Here is a 17,882-nt window from a genome sequence, read left to right as displayed (position 1 = left end):
ATACCAATAAGAAGAAGAGACTTGCTTGGACCAAGAAACACGAGCAATGGATATTAGACCGGTGGAGTCCAAATTTGAGATTTTTGGTTCCAACTGCCAAGTCTTTGTGAAATGCAGAGTAGGTGAACGGATGATCTCTGCATGTGTAGTTCCCACTGTGAAGCATGGAGGAGGTGTGATGGTGTGGGTGTGCTTTGCTGGTGACACTGTGCATTCCAGGTGAAGCTGGTTGAGAGAATGCCAAGAGTGTGCAAAGCTGTCAGCAAGGCAAAGGGTGGCTACTTTGAAGAATCTAAAATCAAAAATATGTGTTTCATTGTTTTGAGGTCTTCACTATTATTCTACAATGTAGAAAATAGTAAAAATAAAAACCCTTGAAGGAGTAGGTGTCCAAAAGTTTGAAAATACATTTCCAGAAAAAATGTACGCCTATAGCCTATTTTAGTTTCCATTACAATAAAACAGTGTAATCCATTTGATCAACTTGATTTGTAGATTTGATGATATAACAGCCAGGTGCTCAGGTGAGATCATTTGTTGTATTCCAAAACAAAATCACCAGTGAATGAACAATTGTAAAAGATGAATTGCATAAATTAACATATTTAAATTGTAAGTTTATTATGTTCCTAGCCAGAGCAATGCAGGCCGTGCGAGTGGTAATGTGCTGAATGCATGGACAGCACAGATATTCTTGGAAATAGAGCTGCACCTCCTTGAATTGAGTTATTTGACAAAGGTAAGTGTTATAGAAACTGCAGAATATGCTCTTTCTGATACTATATAGAAATGTACATGTTTTACCTGCATGTGACTCTGAAGGAGGATTTGATAAAGTGATGAACCTTTCCCTGCATCTATAAATTACAAGAAATTGCAATTGTAGTATTGTCTAGTATTGTCACTCATCAGATTGTTGTCCATTTTTTCCTGTCTATAGGCTAGCTCTCATTATGTTTGAAATTCGATTTGATGGGCAGGCTGACTGGCATCGTTTATTTCCCGCACATCAAGTTGGATAGAGTCAAGGATATGTTTTGCATTATTCTAAAGCCTACTGCAGAACACATCAGGTTTTCGTTTTCCTTAAAATAAATGTGATTTAGTTATAGTAAATAAAACAGTCCTGTAACAGCTTTTTACAAAGTAAAACATGAAAGAGAATGGCAGAGAGAGAATTCTCACGATTCTATATCGTATCGGCACTTGACTATCATAATAATATTGAATAGTGAGATCCCTGGCAACTCCCATCCCTAGTGAATACGATCGAGCTCTTTCCCAGAATATCTACCAGTAGGATAGGATCCATGAATGATATCCGACTTGTGGGCCTTTCTCCTCTGATTAGAAATAAACATGGGAAATCTGGGCATTTACTCCCAAGTGTGGGGGATTTTCTCTCGGAGGCAGATCTCATCTATCGGAATAGTTTTGTGACTTGGTAGTGCTTTTTAAAATCTCTTAAATCAATCCATTTGCTTCTGAAATGTTTCAATTTGTTAAAGGTTCCATGCTGCCATTATCTCTCAAATCATTTCTGGATAACAAATACCTTACTGTGATTGTTTTCTATTAAAATGGTCAAAAAGATACAAAAAGCTTCTTAACAAAGAGCAATTTCTCAAGCAAGAATTTTGCTAGGACTGTCTGGGAGTGGGGAGAGGACAACAAGATGTTATTGGCAGAGGTTTGGAATTCTCATTGTATTGGTCTTAAGTAATTTACCGCCTGTGATGTCTCCAAAACGGGCTGAAATTTCAGGCAGTCTTTTCAAACAGCTCTTACACTAAAAGGGTATTATCATTTTCACAATTTCACAGTATTATTCCAACCTCATAGTGTGGAAACATACACTGAGTGTACAAAACATTAGGAACACCTTCCTAGTATTGGGTTGCACCCCATTATGCCCTCAGAACAGCCTCAATTCGTTGGGGCTTTACACCACTGTGTAAAGCAGTGTTCAAACTTTTTTAGCAGGGAAACCATTTCTTTCACCAGAATATATGGGGACCCCCTTTTTAATTTATTTTATATTATTTCTTGTGACCCCACCACAGATGATACCTTTTTAAAATCAGTACATTTTGATTTTTAAATCAACAAATAACCTTTAATTCATTACACTTATCTCATTAAAATGAAAACCAATAAATGCATTTACTCGATTGTATTTTTCAAATTATCTTTCTCAAACGTTTGTATATTGTCCCATTCAATCTACTAATTTTGTTCCCCCCCCCAAAAAAAACGTATTTTGGTGACCCTACTCTAGTTCCTCCGCGACCCCGACTTTGAATACCACTGGTGTAAAGCCTGTCGCATGCTTCCCAGTCAACAGTTTGTGCATAGTTTGTGCATTCTTCGGGGTGTTCAAGCACACACATTGTTTTCCTTGAGGGAAGTCTAAGTTTGGTAGCCGTAGTCTACGCCCCTTCGTCGGTGATTGGTCAACAGTTCTACTCCTAGTAGAAGTGGGAACTATGGACGGGATTCTTCAAGGAAGTGTTGTCATTCACCAAGAGACCACTATTTTTCATGCACATTTTTTTTCACTTGAGAAATACTGCACCAAACATCTTAATGTAAAAATAGTGTGACTAAGACCTTCTCTGCACATTTTATTATCTTAGATTAAAGCAGACTATTTTAAGGAAGTATATACTGTCGGTGTTGCCACAGCGTCTTAAGTGGGACAAGCATTAATATTGCTGAGGCACCGAGTTCTGCTAGGAGTAAACCGACCCTAGTATGCGGTCGTCTTTACCCTGGTGGAGCCATTGGTCTCCATCCCTTTCCTTCCTCACTGTGAAGAGGAGTTCACAACAGTGCCCAATGGGCCTCATAGTATGCCCTCCATAGACAATCTCACATTTCTGGAGCCAATCTTCCCTTCCAGATGCATGGATAAAGAGGATGTTGCCTACTGGGGCTGATAAATTGTCCTTAAATAAACATCAGCCTTCTGGAGCCACTCTTCCCTTCTAGATACATAAAGAGACTGTTGCCCAATAGAAGGAATACTTTTTTTATTTTGTATTATTTGAGTCCTGGAAGTCAGTGAGTTTACTTGACAATTTAATTGATTTGTGCAGTATGTATTTCTCCGTGGTGTCTCAGTTGCAGGGGATCCTTGGTTCGTCCTCCATGGTGGCTGTAGACTGCAGTAACACAGGAGCCGGGACCCTGGTGCTCAAACCAATCGCCCTCAAAAACATCACGGGAGACCAGACGGTTAAAGCTAAATTTGATATTCCTGTAAGTCATCGATTGTCATCTGAAAATACCTCCTTTTTTTCTCTCTTTTTTTGTTGTTATCCTTTTAACTTATCCCCTCCATGGATCTCAGAGGTCCTATCAGGAAAGATCTGTGAGTCCGGATCCACCAGCAGCAGTTTACTGTCCACTTCTAACCATTATACTGCCTTCCTGATTCACATTTAGGACTTCTTGGATTACCTTCCAAATGAGAAACTGGTAGTTCCCTCTTCCAGACTTAGCGCTTGTGGACCAGTATGGGAATAAAAGTCGGACGCTGACCTTGACCTGTGTGGACTCGCTCGCCGTGGACGCCGAGGGTCTCGACAAGACATCTCTGGTGTTTACCTGGCAGGTACATTGAATAAATCGAAGGGATTTGTAACATATTCATTTACTGTGATATTTTCTTTCTTCTGTTAGTAGAATTGGAGACAAATATCCCATGTTGTGATTTAGAAAAAAGATAAAATGACCATTATGCTGTGTGTTGTAACTAGGAGAGCACCAACTCTGTCTTGGTGATGGGGGTGCCCTTCAACCCCGGGTTCCCAGGCATCAGAGAGCTCTCCTTCACCTGGAGAGACTTTGTGGAGCACTTGACCATCAAAGTGACGGCCGGGGACCCTGCACAGCTCAAACTGGTGGACGGGCATTAAGTTAGGGGCCAAGACATCCTGGCTGCCTCAATGGTGCCATTTGGGACGACATCGCTATGGTTAGGTATTGGTCATGGCTTTCCTTTCTCCCTCACTGTAGCCCATGTGTTTTGTTTCTAACTCAGCCCCTGCAAGTGCTTAAGGAGCAAGGCATCCAGATGCCCTTTCTCCTCCAGCTGTTTGACGAGTGGGGGAACCCCTCCCCCGACCAAAGGGTTGTCGTGGGGCGGAAGACCTCCAATCCGGCCCTGAAGGTCAGACACTCTCACCACCACTGTTGTAAAGTGGGACATGGGGATGATATGCAGTGGGGGATACTGATGCTGCATACTATATATTTACACTTGGTAAATTAGTCCAGTCTATTGGGTGGTCTATCTTCTTGATTCGAAATTGTGATGACACCTTTTGTTGTTCAGGTGAAGTCATCTGTAGTGGACCATGTGCGAGGGCCCAAGTGAGTTCCTAACCGTATAATTCCTAACTACTTGCCATAATGACCACGTAACCATATATTAATGGAGGGCAGTGTTCAAGACCTGTTGTTCTGTCAGGGGGGAGTATGCGCTGGAGTTCAGAGGGTCCTTCAACAAGCAGCCCATCCACGGTCCATCTGTGAAGCTCACCATTATCCCAGATCCCAGTACAACACTAACTCTGTGTTTCCTGCTGGAGGCACACTCACATGTCTGTACCTCCTGTTTATCTGTGTCTGTGGCTTTACCTGTGTGTAACTATGGATCAACGTGTCTGTGGCTCTACCTGTGGGTCTGTTGATATGTGTGTGCCACTGGCATCTCTGTATAAGCTGACATGGTCATCGGTTTGTTCTCTGTATGTCCAGTGTTTTCAGTGTCGGTGGTGTCTGAGGAGGGCAGCACCATAAAGAACCTGAGCCTTGTCAACATCTCCATGCTGTTGAGGAAGGGAGTGCCATCAGGGACATCACGGCCCCCCTCAGGGGTTAGTTACTGGACAAATGGCACCCTATTGCCTATATAGTGTACTACTTTTAACTACGCCCTTAACTAGACCCAGAGGGACTGACTTTGGCTCTGTCACACATGGACACAACTTTTCACATTACTTAAATATAAAAATTGATGACAAAGGGAATAATCAACTCATTGGTCGACATGCTTTTCTGAAGACTGCCCAACTGAGGTGCAGCAAACCCATGAAAGACAAAAAGGAATACCGTTTTCTCTTCAGGTAACTGATAGTGTTTTATATTCGGGCGCAGCTTGTGCCAAGTGCTGGGTACGTCTCCTGCCTGAATGGCTTTAGAAAGGAGACACCGCAAATACAAATGGCTTAAAGCAGTGTGGCCGTAGTGTGTTAGCGATCACCAATTCACCGTGGGATTGTTGGGAAATTCTTGTCAGAGGGGTTAGCCACTTTGTGGTGTCTCTTCTCTCCGGTTTGTATCGACACAAAGGTAGTCCTGTGATATGTATGTAAAAGGATTCATGTTCATCTGACAGAGGCAAAGTCATCCCAGAACGTGTTGGGAAGTACACAATCCAGTTTGTGCTGTGTGTGGACCAGACAAAAGTGCTGTGCAATCACCAGGTAAGCTCAACCTAAACCATGTGGCTTAGAGCCATAAACCCACTTCCAGACACCCCCTAACTGGGCTTTGACTGAAACGCGTGGATATGGTCTCCACTCTCCAAATTGGTCTCCTGTTTATTTTATCTAGAACAAATGTATTTCATGTCGAGTCGCTGGATGTCTATTATTTTATTTTGGGCCACATGTAGAACTAAAGTAATCATGTCTCTCTCTTTCTTGTCCTCGCCTAGTATGTCATAGACGTTGTGCCCAACAATCCTGTCAAATTGGTCCCAGACCTTCAGCCACCAACCCCAGTGGTCTCCAACAACATTGTCATTGCCAGTCGGACTCTGATGGAGGACATGCGTCTGAAAATAATGGTGAGACGATTAGATCCTCTGGCCAGCGGAAGTCATGAATCACTCATCACCATATAAGTATGAGTTGAAGTCTACTAATGGTTCAACTACGTGTCGTATCATTTTTGGTGATCAAGCCTAACTGAGGCCATAAAGGTAGTAGAACCTCTGACCATGGCAATTTGACGTCATTGACATAAATAGCTTCTAGTGATTTATACAATACATTGCTCGTCGAACATCTCATTCCAAAATCATAGGCATTAATATGACGTTTGTCCCCCTCCGTCTTTGTCTATTTATGAGGCTCCTTTTGTGTTGCTTCCCTCCAGGATGTGTATAATAACCCAGTGGGACTGGAGCTGAGTGGGAAGGTGGTGGTCACCATCAAGAGCTCCAAGGTCTCCAGTGACAAAAGCCTGCCTCTTTGAGGGCAAAGCCAAGAGCCTGCAGTTTAGCCTTGCTAATGGAGAGGCCCACATCACTGTCAGTGCGGTGGTGGTGCGGTGTGCTTGTACAATATCTTTTCTTCAGGCTTTGCGTGCCAACCAGGATTTTGCATTAGATATTGTTCATATCTTTTTTTGAAAACGTCTCTCTCCCTTCTAGAATCTGTCCATCATGGAGAACAGTCCTGGTCAGGATGGGAATGAGTACGTCCTGCACTTCCGACCTGTCATCCCAGGGTTTGGCCCCCAAAACCCCCTGGTAGCGTGTTTTGACCTCCCCTTCCGCTTCTACAATGGTTAGATCATATGTTTTATATATTTAATTGTTAAATCACATCAATGTCATTTTGTCATTTTAATGCTAGATTTTTGAATAACATTGAGTGTTTGCCACCCAAAAAGGGGTTGACGCGCTGTGATCATGAGTGTCCAGCCATCTTAAAGGGACATTTCACTCAAAGTAGAAATGTGTCGGATGTTTCAGAAAAGTTTCCTGAAAAGTAGACTAATGTTAAGATGACTTTCTACATCCTAGGCCATCTATTTTGTAGCTCCAGCTATGTGCCTCAGTCCCAAATCTATGAAAAAGATGAACAGTCTAAATTCCAGGTTGTATTTGTTGGTTATCTTTTCCATTCATGTTGGGTGGGGGCACATAGCTGGATCGACACAACCGATGACTTTGGACGTGGATTCATCCTAACGTTGGACTACTTTTGATTGGCAAGTGTGGTGTCCATTTAAAGGCCAGTCTCTTAGCTCCTGGAACAGTGTGTCTCAGGTGATCCCGACTGTTCTCCTGTCCCCTACTAGATGTAGGATCAGGAAGCAGATGTCTGAACTGACCAGGAACAAGGACCAGATAAACCAGACGATTGACATCTACAAGAGTCTGTTTGACACCAACAGGCAACTCATCACGGAGCTCGATAGTAGGTGTTGCGTTCCAAACGTGTTATGTCAGTGTTAACTGAGCTGCAAGAGAGAATGGAAACATACAATTTGGTTCCAGTTTGGTGCCAAGCTATCAGTGTTAAAACATGTTCCTGCTGTAGAGCTGTGATATCTCTTCCTTTAGAACAAGTGCTCAACGCCACCAACAAAGAGGGTCATCTGAAATCGGAGCTCAGGAAGAATAGCATGAATGTGGCACAACTGTCATCTGTAAGTATTTGATTATACCCACGTTCCATCCAATTGACAACAGTTTTTCATGTGTATATTCTCAAATCTGCATGAAAACAATGTGCATTTTCCCAACAGAGATGTTTCCATAAAGTTGACTAAAAAGCGTGACGACGTAGTGCACATAAAATAACTTTTGCGGTTAAATTCCCATGTACAAAATTTAAAAAAACTCCACTTAGGGTTTTGTCTAAACAAAAGTTGCCTTACAGTGCCTTTGGAGAGTATTCAGACCCCTTGACTTTTTCCACATTATTACGTTACAGCCTTATTTGAAAATTGATGACAAATAAAAAAAAATCCTCAGCAATCTACACACAATACCCCATAATGACAAAGTGAAAACAGGTTTTTAGAAATGTTTGCAACTGTATTAAGAACAAAAAACATACCTTATTTACATAAGTATTCAGACCCTTCGCTATGAGACTTGAAATTTGAGCTCCGGTGCATCCTTGATATTTCTACAACTTGATTAGAGTCCACCTGTGGTAAATTCAATTGATTGGACATGATTTGGAAAAGCACACACCTGTCTATATAAGTTCCCACAGTTGGCAGTGCATGTTAGAGTAAAAACTAAGACATGAGGTTGAAGGAATTGTCCGTAGAGCTCCGAGACAGGATTGTGTCAAGGCACAGATCTGGGGAAGGGTACCAAAACATTTCTGCAGCATTGAAGGTCTCCAAGAACACAGTGGCCTCCATCATTCTTAAATGGAAGAAGTTTGGAACCACCAAGACTCTTCCTAGAGCTTGCCGCCTGGCCAAACTGAGCAATCGGGGGAGAAGGGCCTTGGTCAGGGAGGTAACCATTAACCAGATGGTCACTCTGACAGTGCTCCAGAGTTCCTCTGTGAAGATGGGAGAACCTTCAAGAAGGACAATCATCTCTGCAGCACTCCACCAATCAGGCCTTTATGGTAGAGTGGCCAGACGGAAGCCACTCCTCCGTAAAAGGCACGAGTCCACTTTTTATTTTTATTTTTTTCAATTTTATTTCACATTTATTTAACCACGTAGGCCAGTTGAGAACAAGCTCTCATTTACGGAAAGGCGGCCAAAGGAAGTGATGGCTTTGGGGATGACCAGTGAAATATACCTGCTGGAGTGCGTGCTACGGGTGGGTGTTGCTATGGTGACCAGTGAGCTGAGATAAGGCGGGGCTTTACTTAGCAAAGACTTATAGATGACCTGGAGCCAGTGGGTTTGGCGACGAATATGTAGTGAGGGCCATCCAACGAGAGCATACAGGTCACAGCGGTCGGTAGTAAATGGGGCTTTGGTGACAAAACGGGGGGCACTGTGATGGACTACATCCAGTTTGCTGAGTAGAGTGTTAGGGGCTATTTTGTAAATGACATCGCCGAAGTCAAGGATCGGTAGGATAGTCAGTTTTACGAGGGTATGTTTGGCGGCATGAGTGAAGGAGGCTTTGTTGCGAAATAGAAAGCCGATTCTAGATTTCATTTTGGATTGGAGATGTTTAATGTGAGTCTGAAAGGAGAGTTTACAGTCTAACCAGACATCTAGGTATTTGTAGTTGTCCACATATTCTAAGTCAGAACTGTCCGGAGTAGTGATGCTAGTCGGGCGGGCGGGTGCGGGCAGCGATCGGTTGAAGAGCATGCACTTAGTTTTATTAGCATTTAAAAGCAGTTGGAGGCCACGGAAGAAGTGTTGTATGGCATTGAAGCTTGTTTGGAGGTTTGTTAGCACAGTATCCAAAGAAGGGCCAGATATATACAGAATGGTGTCGACTACGTAGAGGTGGATCAGAGAATCACCAGCAGCAAGAGCGACATCATTGATATATACAGAGAAAAGAGTCAGCCCGAGAATTGAACCCTGTGGCACCCCTACAGAGACTGCCAGAGGTCCGGACAAGAGGCCCTCCGATCTGACACACTGAACTCTATCTGAGAAGTAGTTGGTGAACCAGGCGAGGCAGTCATTTGAGAAGCCAAGGCTATTGAGTCTGCCGATAAGAATGCAGTGATTGACAGAGTCGAAAGCCTTGGCCAGGTTAATGAAGATGGCTGCACAGTACTGTCTTTTATCGATGGAGGTTATGATATCGTTTAAGACCTTGACCGGTGGGATTCGAAATGGTCGGTGATCTGTTTGTTAACTTGGCTTTTGAAGATTTTAGACAGGCATGGCAGGATGGATATAGGTCTATAACAGTTTGGGTCTAGAGTGTCTCCCCCTTTGAAGAGGGGGATGACCGCGGCAGCTTTCCAATCTTTGGGGATCTCAGATGATACGAAAGAGAGGTTGAATAAGCTAGTAATAGGGGTTGCAACAATTTCGGCTAATTTTAGAAAGCGAGGGTCCAGGTTGTCTAGCCCAGATGATTTGTAGGTATCCAGATTTTGCAGCTCTTTCAGAACATCAGCTGTCTGGATTTGGGTGAAGGAGAAGTGGGGGGGGGGGGGGGGGTTGGCTGGGTTAGGGGTAGCCAGGTGGAAAGCATGGCCAGCTGTAGAAAACTGCTTATTGAATTGATCGATTATCGTAGATTTCTCGGTGGTGACAGTGTTTGCTATCCTCATTGCAGTGGTGGGCCGTCAGGGCCAGCAAGGCCTTCTCTGCTGGCCTAAACATCATCAGAATATAATTTATTTTTAAATATATTTTCCCACAAATATGTATTAAATTATTCCACAGAGTAAGAGTTATACTCTTCATTTCATAGCTTTCCTCTTGGTTGCACTGCTTCCAGCCCCAGGTTGAGATTTGGAGGGCTGGTCTTTATGTTAGATCTTTTATCCAATCATATTCAGCCATCATGTGTTGCCAGGGGTCTAAAATCTGCCCTCGGGCCTTCAGAATCAACAGTGCGGGCGCTTGTAGTGAATGGAAACGAACATTTAGTGTCAACCAATTAGCTTCAGAGTTGGCTATTGTACGCCTGCTGGCTGGCTCCAGTGTTACATAGGAGCCAGCTAGCAGGCGTAGTGCGTGCACGTCTTTTGATTGGATTACCAATATTGAGAGGCAGGTCCTATGGGCAGGTCTATGCAGATCTAGGAAACTGAATTTGATAAACAAATTAATTTGCGTACTACTAAGCTGTTTTTTCAACCCACAATGGCGGAAGGAGGAGAAGATATCGATTTGGTCGAGGATATAATTATAACGCCATTCTCAAGACAAACTTTTCAAGAAAAGTTAGACATTGTAAGGAGAGGTCGCCCGACGCCGATCAACAGCGCTATCAATGGCTCACAGGCTCCGAGAAGCACTGCAAACTGTACTGCTGGGAATGCCTATTATTTGCAAGTGATCGATTTGGTGTTTGGAGCCACACTGGCTTTGCAAACTTGAGTTGTCTAACCAAGGCAGCAACGAGACACCAAAGTACGGCTGGACACTTACAAGCAATGGTGCTTTTGAAAACTTTTGGGGACACCGGAGTGGATCTACAGCTCAACGAACAAACGTGCAGGGCAACAGAGCTGCACAATGAAAAGATGAATGGAAATATTGAAAAGACTCATGATTTTGTCATGTTTTTGGGTAAAATGTCAATTTGTCAATTTCAAGGTGACGCAACGCCTGGTTATACTGCGTTTCTGTCTAAATGTATAGTGTCTAGAGCCATGGCATCATAATGATGGTAATAAGAGGTGGATTAATTCGGGTGGGACTGTGTAGTACCTCACTGAAGGCCCAGGCCCCAGGCCCACGGCACCCCCATTGCAGTGGGCAGATGGGAGGAGGTGCTCTTATTCTCCATGGACTTTACAGTGTCCCAAAACTTTTTGGAATTAGTGCTACAGGATGCAAATTTCTGTATTAAAAAGCTAGCCTTAGCTTTCCTAACGGACTGAGTATATTGGTTCCTGACTTCCCTGAAAAGTTGCATATCGCAGGGGCTATTCAATGCTAATGCAGAACGCCACAGGATGTTTTTGTGCTGGTCAAGGGCAGTCAAGTCTGGGGTGAACCAAGGGCTATATCTGTTCTTAGTTTAACATTTTTGAATGAGGCATGCTTATTTAAGATGGTGAGGAGTTGGAGTTTGCCAAAAGGCACCTAAAGACTCTGACCACGAGAAAAAATATTGTCTGGTCTGATGAAACCATGATTTGGCCTGAATGCCAAGCGTCACGTCTGGAGGAAACCTGGCACCATCTCTACGGTGAAGCATGGTGGTGACAGCATCATGCTGTGGGGGTGTTTTTAAACAGCAGGGACTGTGAGATTAGTCCTGATCGAGGCAAAGATGAACGGAGCAAAGCACAGAGATCCTTGATGAAAACCTGCTCCAGAGCGCTCAGACTGGGGTGAAGGTTCACCTTCAACAGGACAACGACCCTAAGCATACAGCCAAGACATCGCAGGAGTGTCTTCGGGACAAGTCTCTGAATGTCCTTGAGTGACCCAGCCAGAGCCGGATCTAACATCTCTGGAGGGACCTGAAAATAGCTGTGCAGCGACACTCCCCATCCAACATGACAGCGCTTGAGAAGATCTGCAGAGAAGAATGGGAGAAACTCCCCAAATACAGGTGTGCCAAGCTTGTAGCATCATACCCGAGAAGACTCGCTGCTGTAATCGCTGCCAAAGATGCAGTTGATCATAATTCATTTAATCTGTAGCCTAATAAACTGCATGCTTCCCCAAGTCGTAGGGGACCACACAACACATCATCGCGTGCTTCCAAGTTTACTTCGATATGATGGTTATTATATCAAAGCATAAAGCGGTTTCCACCGCCATTGCATTATAAACTATATGGACACAAAAAGATTCCACCTGGTCTAGTGTATTTTGTTTTGTCGACATTTGAATATTTTAGAAAAATGTGCTGTTTCAATCAGCCTTTTGTGATTTTTTTTATCCGACTACTCACAAAAAGGTTGGATGGAAACCTGGTTACTGAGAAAAACCATAGATACTGGACCACATTCACAAGACTGTCATTTGTACTATATATGATGCATGCACTCTCAGAAGTTGAGAGGTTTGATGGATCCATTCTGTGTTAATATAGATCCCAGCGATCGACGCCCTCATCAGTCAGAAGACAGCCGACACTGAGAAAATGAAATTCCAGGTGCAGAGAGTCTGCTCCATATGGGCACCCTCTACGTTCTGGGAAAAGTAATGTCATAATATAGACATTTACTCTGTTTCCCAAATGGAACCCTAATCCTTATATATACAGTATATATATAGTGCACTACTTTTGACCAGAGCCCTATTAGTGCCATTTGGGACCCGTCCCCTGTTTCTGCAGCGTTCTGATGCTTCATCCTAGTAGCGGTTGACTAGAGAAGAACAGTGTGTGGAATGTCCTTCAGTTTCGGCAGGATTTAAATGTGCCGTCCTTCTGTCTCTGGTGCAGATTGGCCACCTGGCGCTGGTGGAGGACGATGACGTGGCCACCGTCATCTCCTGGGAGACATGGACTGGGTGGTCACCATGACAACGGTGGCGGCAACGGAAGATCTACAACGACACCCAGGGGAGGCAGCAGGTCATGCCCCTGGACACGGTGTTCTGGAGAAACAACAGCAGCAGCAGGTACACACACACACACACACACACGAGTACCTTTAATAAAACAACATGTAATTGTTGCTTCCTTTCAATGTGGAAGTAAATGAAATTGACCTCTATAGTTTGAATCTTTGTGACCTGTGTTGGGAAAGGTTCTTGGAGTCTTCTTGTTCAGAAAGGTGTTCATGCTTTACATGCTATAGTGAGTTGTACTTGTTTCTTTTTTCAGACCCTTGCCCCACATAAGAAATGGCCTGGCCAGCTTTCTTCCCATTGGGAACCCTGTGTTTGCCCGAGACAGATGGGTGAGTCAGTCTTTTTCAGAATTTCTATTTGGATCAAATATTCCCCAATATGTAACCTCCCTCTTAATGTAACTATGTCTATGGTGAGAGGGTTTCTCTGTAGTTCCAGAAGCTTGTCCCACTCTTCCTCCTTGGTCCCAGGAGATGTAGGATCAGTCCTGCCTTTTAGATCACAAGGAATAAGATGACCCGGACGAGGGACCTGATCCTAGATCAGCACTTCTACGCTAAGACGCTTGTTACACACGACCCTAGGTTCTGGTCTCTGTTCGTTTGCAGTTGTTAGGGTAGTTTCTCGCTCTCTCCCCCCCCCCCCCCCGTTCCTGGGTTTGGGGGTTAAACTGTTCCAGACTGAACCCCAGGCTCTTAACTCACAGGGGGGGGCAGTTATGGGCTCCATCTCTTGGGGACTCTGCTACTGGAGTGGGAATTGGACCCCAGCCAGCCTTTCACTTTAAAATGATTATATATAATGATGCTGTTTGTATAATTAAAGGATTATTATCATTTGCATGTTTAAACTTGAGTTTTTGTCCCCCCCCCTCCCCCCTTATCTAATGAAAGGGCCTAGTTTTCAGTATTTCCAGATTTGGGACTGATGTCATAACGAGGGCTTCTGGAACAGTTTTGCATTATTTTTTACATTATGCTTCTCGGGGCTTCCACTTGTAAGAGGTTTTTGGAGGGGTATAATATCAAACAAAAATGGTTAAAACCATCAAAGAACACCTAGAGTTGAACTGAGTTTATTTATCTTGTACAGAAGTAATTATTTGATGTCTTACACCCCTTGTCTTGAACCAATTAATGAAACATGATTCACAAACAGTAAATGGAGGGTTAGTGATCAGTTTCAAGTAATCTGGAAGTAGTTTGGTGACTACGTATGTAATTACCCTTTGATAATCATCCCTTGTTCCCGCCAGTATTTGGGAACCTATTGGGAGACACCATTTTGATTGATGACCTGGACTCTGCTAACCACTACAGGAAGGGGGTGAGTCAAACGAGGCGTGTTGATTGGATGGCCTAAACCAAGCCATCGAACAATACGGGCCAAGTAGTGTTCTAGTTTAAAGTCATTGCCTGGGGTGTATTCATTAGTGCACACGTAGCAAAACGTTTTGCAACAGAAAGCATGTTGCAACACACTTTTTTCTTTTGGACAAATTCAGCTAGGTCCCTCCCCTTTTCATACCGTTTGAGAATGTTTGCTTTCATTTGGTTCCCAGTGAATACATCCCTGGCTTAGGCTGATAAAAATATGTATCTAGTGTGCATCTGAAATGGCACCCTATTATTCCCTATTTAGTGCCCTACTTTTGACCAGGGCCATTTGGGACGCAGATGGGTGGTACAGGAACTTGTCTTCAAGTCAGTATTTTCTTGTTTAAGAACTGGGTCTTGTTGTTTTGGCCAGGTGACCCAGAGCAGAATCCCGTGCCCCACCCTCCTGACCCGGCAGGGAGAGGATCCGCAGCAACGACAAGTTTGGGGGCATGCAGAACAAAGCCCCACCAATAGAGAAACTGCGTGGCCAGGTGTTCGGCGCACCCCTCCCCAAGCAATACCAAACTTTTATGGGCCAGATTGGTCAGTCTCTGGATTTTAGTTCTGTTTGTACTGGTGCGTGCCTGTGCGCGCCTGCGTGCGTACGTTTCATTGCATAGTATCATACATGGTATACATTTACAATGCCTTTCCCCCCCTGTTTGTAGACCTGCTCCAGCAGTACCGGTTGGCCATGCAGAAGAGCATACAGGTGAAGGAGGACTTAAGGCCACATGCAATACCTGAAGTCACCTGAGATGGCGCAGAAAGAGAAGGAGATGGAAGAGCAGCAGAAGCAGCTCAAAGACATTGAGACAAAGCTTGGTACGTGTATGCAGGGAGGGGTACATTTCAACACTGTAATAACAAATATATACAGTACCAGTCAAGTTTGGACACACCTACTCATTCAAGGGTTTTTCTTTAGTTTGACTGTTTTCTACATTGTAGAATAATAGTGAAGACATCAAAGCTATGAAATAACAGTTGTCCTTTAGTAGTGGTTTCTTTGCAGCAATTCGACCATGAAGGCCTGATTCACGCAGTCTCCTCTGAACAGTTGATGTTGAGATGTGTCTGTTACTTGAACTCTGTGAAGCATTTATTTGGGCTGCAATATGAGGTGCAGTTAACTCCAATGAACGTATCCTCTGCAGCAGATGTAACTCTGGGTCTTCCTTTCCCTTGGCGGTCCTCATGAGAGCCAGTTTCATCATAGCGCTTGATAGTTTTTGCAACTGCACTTGAAGAAACTTGAAGAAACAAAGTTCTTGAAATTTTCCAGATTGACTGACCTTCACGTCTAAAAAGTAATGATGGACTTGTCGTTTCTCTTTGCTTATTTGAGCTGTTCTTCCCATAATATGCACTTGGTCTTTTACCAAATAGGGCTATCTTCTGTATACCACCCCTACCTTGTCACAACACAACTGATTGGCTCAAACACATTAAGAAGGAGAGAAATTCCACAAATTCACTTTTAACAAGGCGCACCTATTAATTGAAGTGCATTCCAGGTGATGAAGCTGGTTGGGAGAATGCCAAGAGTGTATAAAGCTGTCATCAAAGCAAAGGGTGGCTACTTTGAAGAATCACATTTTTTGGGGGGTTATTACATGATTCCATATGTGTTATTTCATAGTTTTAATGTCTTCACTATTATTCTACAATGTATAAAATAGTAAAAAGAAAGAAAAACCTTTGAATGAGTAGGTGTGTCCAAACTTTTGACTGGTACTGTGTGTATATATAAGCACATTTCTCACACCCAAGGCCCTAAAGAGCGTTGCTAGGTGATGCATTATTTTCCTGTCGCTTTGTTTTAATCTGTGAGTGAATACTTTCTTATTTGTTCAAATATTTAAGGTGTGCTGTCTGTTCTGTATTTGTACAGCCAGTACTCCAGTTCAGACGCCTCCTGCCATTGGGGTGAAACGGAGTCCTGAAGATGTCGGATAATCGTCCGGTATGGTAACCAAGAGAACAAGGCGGAAGTTATTGAAACAGGACTTTTGATCATGCTTATTTGAGCGACATGAATGTCTATTTTCAATTGGATTCGACATGTACTATACCATTTGTTATATCTGAGCCTGAAGAGTTAGTCTCCAACCATTTTCATTTGTTCAGCATTTTTTTTTGTAAAATGAAATCACAAAACAATCAACATTTAAATGTAAGATGGCAGCTGCTGTATATTAAGCTATTTCATTTAACTTTTTCTTTATTTTGTTCAGTTTACGATTAACTATGTTTGGGAGGTATTGGATAATGTCCAAAGATTATTTTGTATCTTGAAATAAAAATATTGAATGAATTATACAAAACAAATGTAGTACTGTCCTCAGTTGATCAGACGTCCTCCAGCTATTTACATTTTTTACAACTTTTCCTTTTGAATGGCGATATCCCAAGTATGCAAACTGCAAACTTCAAAGAGTAGGGCATTCACTGATGTGATATAAATTAATGAGAGTCCAAAAATGGATAGCAACTAATGCTTTTCTGATTCGTGATTTACTTAAAGGCAATGGTGCAAGTTACATTTAAATACAAATAGAATATACACCTCTTGTAGATGGCAAATTTAACTTGATACTATTATTTGGAGAGTTTCTCCCATTCTTATCTACCTGGCGGCAGGTAGCCTAATGGTTAGAGCGTTGGACTAGTAACCGAAAGGTTGCAAGATCGAATCCCTGAGCTGACAAGTTAAAATCTGTCGGTCTGCCCCTGAACAAGGCAGTTAACCCACTATTCCTAGGCCGTCATTGAAAATAAGAATTTGTTCTTAACTGACTTGCCTAGTAAAATAAAAGATCTGCTGAATCTTTGTCAGGTTGGATAGGGATGTAGTTTCTGCACAGCTATTTTCAGGTCTCTCTGGAGATTTAAGTCTAGGCTCTGGCTGGGCCACTCAATGACATTAAGCCTAGTCCCAAAGCCACTATTGATGTTCTGAGCACTCTGGATCTCTCTGTGCTCTGTGATCTCTCTGTGCTTTGCTCTGTTCATACTCGATCCTGACAAGTCTCCCAGTCCCTGCCGCTGAAAAAGATTCCCACAGTATGATGCTGCCACCACCATGCTTCACAGTAGGGATGGTATTGGTCAGGTGATGAGCGGTGCTTAGTTTCCTCCAGACGTGATGCTTGGCATTCAGGCCAAATAGTTCAATCTTGGTTTCATCAGACCAGAGAATCTTGTTTCTCATGGTCTGATAGTCCTTTAGGTGCCTTTTGGCAACCTCCAAGCGGGCTGTCATTTGCCTTTTACTGAGGAGTGGCTTCCGTCTGGTCACTCTACCATAAAAGTCTGATTGTTGGAGTGCTGCAGAGATGGTTGTCCTTCGGGAAGGTTTTCCCATCTCCACAGAGGAACTTTGGAGCTCTGTCAAAGTGACCATCTGGTTCTTGGTCACCTCCCTGACCAAGGCCCTTCTCCCCCGAATGCTCAGTTTGGCCGGTCGGCCAGCTCTAGGAAGAGTCTTGGTGGTTCCAAACTTCTTCCATTTAAGAATGATGGAGGCCACTGTGTTCTTGGAGA

General features: G+C 43.4%; 1 pseudogene; it reads left to right on the top strand.

Annotated features, from left to right (window-relative positions):
- LOC129823301 (structural maintenance of chromosomes flexible hinge domain-containing protein 1-like) overlaps window positions 1-16,588 on the top strand; it is a 44,342-nt pseudogene extending 27,754 nt beyond the window's left edge.
- Window positions 16,589-17,882: the final 1,294 nt, after the last annotated feature.

Source organism: Salvelinus fontinalis, chromosome 25, assembly GCF_029448725.1.
Source record: "Salvelinus fontinalis isolate EN_2023a chromosome 25, ASM2944872v1, whole genome shotgun sequence".
Lineage (NCBI taxonomy): Eukaryota > Metazoa > Chordata > Actinopteri > Salmoniformes > Salmonidae > Salvelinus > Salvelinus fontinalis.
The sequence above is the reverse complement of the archived record's forward strand: the minus strand, read 5'-3'. Positions and strand labels throughout refer to the sequence as shown.